The 5,870-nt window shown below is 47.2% G+C and overlaps 1 long non-coding RNA gene across 1 annotated transcript; it reads left to right on the top strand.

Annotated features, from left to right (window-relative positions):
• The first annotated feature begins 2,957 nt into the window (after positions 1 to 2,957).
• LOC125547753 lies at positions 2,958 to 4,884 on the top strand. Its single transcript, XR_007300751.1, has 2 exons — positions 2,958 to 3,270; positions 4,614 to 4,884. It is a non-coding gene; the product is annotated as an uncharacterized LOC125547753 (long non-coding RNA).
• The last annotated feature ends 986 nt before the right edge of the window (positions 4,885 to 5,870 follow it).

Raw genomic sequence — 5,870 nt, forward strand, 5'->3', positions numbered from 1 at the left:
AACCAGTGGAAGAGTCCACTGGTCAAAGCCCGCCAGGAGAAAGTCAAAGGCCTAGATCTCCTGGTCAACGAGGCTAGGGTTAGTCCGGTCAGTGGGGCTTCGAGGTGTAGCTATGCCACCGAAACACCGTACCGGGTCCCGATGCGTGTGTGAAAGTGATGTGGCATGCATAGACGCCCGTCTTGGGTCTTCGAGGTGTTGCCCCCCTCCATGGACGGCTGTCCCGCCGTCACTTGGAGGGGGAATCGTGCGTGTCGGGTAGAACCGGAGGGAATCTATTGGTTGGTTGGTTCCAGGCTGTGTTCGGGGATGTTCCTGTGGGATGACTATCAGGGCCGTCTCCAAAAATTTGGGGCCCCGGGGCAAAAATCAAAATAGGACCCTAAATTTACATCAGGGTCGAACTAAATAATCACACAATACATATATGATGATTTTCCAACAACCAAAAAAAATCAAGAACTATTGAGTTCAAACTTAATTGTGTCCTAAATCTAGCCTCGTTCGGCACTTCCCACCTAACCTAATCAAAACAAATGAACTTATTACCTGATAGTGGAAGACCAGAGGTGATGGCGCTCGTAATTGACAGGCCGTGGGCAATCGACGGATGCCGAAGCAGGCAGGCATTCAGGTAGATCTGGCACCGTAGTCTCTGGTGGGCGATCGGAGGAAGCAAAACCAACGGGCGTTGTTGGGGCCTGTTTGCAATCAGTGCACTATGGCAGAAAAACGATCGATTGATCGATTCTCTAGACCTCATGGGCCTGTTATACATGCTGTTTTGGGCGAATGGGCTCATGAGCTTTATTTTTCCTGATTTTAAACCTACAGCTAATAGACTAATACTTAGTGATTAGGGGCCCCAAATATTTGGGGGCCCTGGGTGGTCGCCCACCTCGGCCCCCTCCATCGACGGCCCTGATGACTATTCACAACCAGTTGGAAGAGTCCACTGGTCAAAGCCCATCCGGCGAAAGTCAAAGGCCTAGATCTCCTGGCCAAGGGGCTTCGTGGTGGCCTTCCGGTTGTGGCAATGCCACCGAAATAGCGCACGCGGTCTTGATGGATGTGTGAAAGTGACGTGGCATGCATAGACGCCCGTCTTGGGTCTCCGGGGTGTTGCCCCCTCCACGGATGCCAGTGCCGACGTCATTTGGAGGGGGGGGGAACGTGTGCATCAGGTAGAACCAGAGGGAATCTACTGGTTGGTTGGGTCTAGGCCGTGTTCGTGGATGTTCCTATGGGCTGACCTATCGTAACCAGGTGGAAGAGTCCACTGGTCAAAGCCCGTCCGACGAAAGTCAAAGGCCTAGATCTCCTGGTCAACGGGAATAGGGTTAGTCCTGTCGGTGGGGCTTCAAGGTGTAGCAATGCCATCGAAACACCGTACCGTGTCCCAATGCATGTGTGAAAGTGATGTGGCATGTGTAGACGCCCGTCTTGGGTGTCCGGGGTGTTATCCCCCTCCGCGGACGGCAATGCCACCGTCGCTTGGAGGGGGGATCGTGCGTGTTGGGTATAGAACCGGATGCAATAAATGTCTCAAATATTCCAGGCGGGCCCAAAAAATGCCATGTCTTGGCACATGTCATGTAATGCCCCCCTTTGAGAGAAAGACAAGTTTCGAGGTCAATGGAGCAACGGGTAGCACACTTCCTTCACAAACCGGACACATTCCCTCTTGATAGCCAGATACTACCTAGGAGATGGTGCAATCTACAAGTGGCTTTCGGTCAGGCTTCTACGAAACACACTCAAACTTTTACTAGACCCTACAAGGAACATATGAACATCGTCCTAGGTCCTGAGGATTTCCGACATCGTATGTTTTCTGTGGATTTTAACAGCTAGATCCGGCATGCCGCCGAGGTACATTCGCCCCCCGGTGGTGTGTCCTTCCCCTCCTTTTGTTGCACTAGGTATACACATTCCGAAAAGACATCATATACGATTGTACAAACCACTTTTTGACATCATTTCAGGTGGTTGTCATGCATATCTGTAATTTCCCGCATTGAAACCCTACGGATGCAATAAATGTCTCAAATATTCCAAGCGGGCCCGAAAATGCCATGTCCTGGCACATGTCATGTAATACCCCCCCCCCCTTTAAGATCACGAGAAGTTTCGAGTTCAACAGAGCAACGGGCAACACCCTTCCTTCACAAACCACACACTTTCCCTCCCGATAGCTAGATACTACCTCGAAGATGGTGCAATTTACAAAGGGCCTCCGGTCAGCCTTTTGCGAAACGCGCTCAGATTTTTACCACACCCTACAAGGGCTATATGGTGACACCATGCCCGGTCCCGAGGGTTTCCAGCGCCGTATGATTTTCCGTGGATTTTAATGGTTAGATCCAGCAACAAGTATTCAGTATGGTTTTTACACAAAAAAATAATATTTTTCGGCAATCAGAAATTGAAAACTAAATTTTGCTCGAAAATAAAATGAAAACTCCCTTCATCAAAATTGTTTTCCATTCTAAGATGCATACTTATACACAATATGATATCACTATAAATATGCCATGAATTAGACCATAACATTCGTCATTTTGCGGATGTTTTTATTTATTTTTTAAATGCAAACAAGGTGTAAATAAATATGAAATTTTCCATGGTATTGGTTTATTATTCCTAGAAGATTTGGATTTTTTTTATTTTTTTACTAAATTTTAACATGAGTATTTCCTGTTCAAAAAACTGTGCAAAGAAACACGAAATCTGTGCTGGCTTCCTATTGGTTGGAAGCAACCTCCCACGGATCGGTGACGTGGCAGGGCAGCCTACCCCACACGACACCAGCCCCACCTCTCCCTCCCTGCCACCTCTCTCCTTCCTCTCTCTCTCTCGTCTCTCCCTACCCCCGCCACCGCTGCCTACGCCGCACGATTCCGGCATGTTCCGGCGAGCCTCGCCAACGCGCAGCACAGATCCGAGCCCCCTGCCTCCGCTCTTCCCTTCCCTCGGGCCAGATCCGCCTCTCGTGGCCCCGAGAGCTCAGCCACGACCCCTTCTGATGGCTAGGGTTCCGAGGGTGGCGTCCCCTCCAACTCCGGCGCGGCGACGGCGACTCTGCTCCGCCCTCTCCGAAGCCCACCGCAAGTCCCATGGGCGGCTCCGCCTCGTGGATGGTACTCCTGCACCCGGTGGCTGCGGGGCGGACGCGCGCAGCGGGTAAACTCCGGCGAGGCGGTGGCTCCCTCCGGCGGCTCCCGCCACGGCATGACGGCGGTGCACTGCATCGGCTAAAGCACCACCATGGTGAGCCCCTCTCCATCCTATGTTCCCTCCGGTTGCTGCCATGCACATGACGTGTATTTTTCTAACTGTACAATAACACTTACTCCTCTACTGTCACATACTAGATGATTGCTACTAGACTAATAGATTAGCCTTGAATTCATCTAGTTTGGATCAAAACAGAACCATTGATTAATACTAGATGATTTTTACTGTAAATTTTGTTACAGATCTCTTTGAACTAGTTTGATTCCCTGTTGATCTATATTTTTTACTTACTCACATGCTGGACTGAATTTGCTACTGCTGTTACTCTAGTGTTGAACGAGATAGGCATTCTATTGCTTGTTTCCTTGCTTCCACAAATTAAAATTCAGTAATCTTGTTAACTGCTACCGTTGTCATGAACCACACATCTGAGATGAACTTGACATTGATTTGCTCCTTTGTCAAGTATGGATAGACTTTGCTATTCACCAGTATTCAGGCAGTTGATGTGTGCGTGTTGCTGCAGCTGTTAGGACATTGTTGGATTGTTATCACTAGTACTAGTCCTATCAAATTGCATGTGAGTGGTTCATTACCATGCTATCCAGGGGATATTCATTTTTGTGCCTGTGAATTCGTTCTTGTTGTGTATATATGTATATGTGCTAGCAACATGAGTAGGATTTAGCATCATGCTGGGCCTGGATGAATTGCATGCATACATTGATCCTGGGAGAAGTGCCTGGCTGATACAATCCTCTTTTTTACAAAGCTATTATATACTTTGGGAAATATAGTAGTTTGTTATTTACTGCCTGCACTGCAAGTATGGATGCTCATGCATGCATGCATCCAGGGTGAGTCGTACCTAGTTGTTCTTTATGCATCTCCAAGTTACTATTGAAAAAGCTCTCATAACTAGTTGTTTCTTTTCAGTTTAAAACTGAGACCTCTTTTGTTTTATCTTGAGAGCTATGACTGATGGCCAAACCGTTGTTTTTCTGTGCTAGACTCACCCCACAGCTTTGTTTTGTTTTGTGCCACCTGATCATTATGCCATCCTATTGATATTGATGCAATGGAATTTATAGTTTTGTTGTCCCCTGAGCTGAGATGCTTATCTAGTGTTTATGGCTTAGTAACTGTCCTCTGAATTTGAAATTATACTAGTATTGCTCTACACTCAGCAGCTAGCTCTGTTTTGTGGCACCTGTTACTTATGCCACGGTATTGTTTCAATGGAATCAGTACAATTCCTTTGCACATTGGGATTGCTCTGTTTGCTTCATATTATGGTGTTAATGTCTTACTAGCTAATTGTGGTGGCCGTCTGGATTGTCGCTCATAGTATTGCTGGTGGTGGTGCTGTTGTGTAGGTTGACAAAAATGCTCTGCATCTTGAGAAGCAAATATCTTAAAACTTTGACTTGGATCTCGACGGCGACGGCATCCAACGAACACAAGGTCGCTCCCAACCAACAAGTTTTTTTCTTCCAAGTTAATAATGTGGATTGTGATGTTTATCTGTGCACTGATTTTCAGAGTGGATGGCCGTACCATTTAATTTTGATTACTAGCACTAGTAGTTGTATTCAGTGTGAGCTGGAAGACTAACTGATTCAGTTTTCGAAGCCATCTTTGCTGTTCTGGTTGTGTTTGCGCAGCTCACTTGTTGCCAGTGCAGTTCTCTTACACATATTTGTTTGTTGGGATTTAATTTCTAGAATCATGTCTCTAATTGCATTCGTAAATTTCTAGCCTTAATTGTTTTTTTTTGTTATGGTCAGCAAGTATGCCGATGGTCTAACCGTCGGCGTAGCTATGCGCCAGGCCTGCCCAGCAGCTGACATGTGGCACTGCTAGGCCGACGGTTAGACCGTCGGCATAAGTTCTAGAGCTATGCCGACGGCTTTACCGTCGGGATACCTGTGCAACGTGTCAGCACATGGTTGGCTCGGTTTTGACGGCGGAGCCGTTAGGCGGAAAATTTTGCCGACGGTGCATGTGTGCCGACGGTGGTACAGACGCCGTCGGCATAGCGGCCTATACCGACTGCTTTGCTATGCTGACGACCGCCCTGGGATATGCCGACGTACGAGTTGCCGACGGGGCTATGCCGACGGTGGCCATCGGCATAGGCCGTCGGCAACGTAGCTTATTCTGGTAGTGACGGGGCGTCTTTGGATGTGGAGGAGGTCCGACCAGAGGAGCGGCATGTTTGATGTATCTAAATATGTCTTTGTTAACAATTTTATTTGGTAACTATTATTTATGTTTGTTACTTCCATCCTGATGCCTCCAGACCAAAATTAACGAGCTTTACATACTGGTTTGCTCACTTTTGTTTGTAGAGCAGTCCAACTCATTACCATCTTATGTAGTATCTCTTATATCTGTGCCTTGTATCCTTAGTAGAGCTCAATCATTGATCTGCTTCTATCTCCCATCCCCCAGTCTTTGATCCTTATGTTTTAATGGTTCAAATTCACATCGGGGAACATTACCTTGACCAATCTCAGTGACACACTCGAGGAAGATAAAATTATGATGGACCGTATAGCGTTAGGCATAATATACCATTGTTTTTCTGTGATTCCAAAGATGTTAGCTACTACTCCTTCCGACTAAAGTTG

Source organism: Triticum urartu, chromosome 3 (assembly GCF_003073215.2).
Source record: "Triticum urartu cultivar G1812 chromosome 3, Tu2.1, whole genome shotgun sequence".
Lineage (NCBI taxonomy): Eukaryota > Viridiplantae > Streptophyta > Magnoliopsida > Poales > Poaceae > Triticum > Triticum urartu.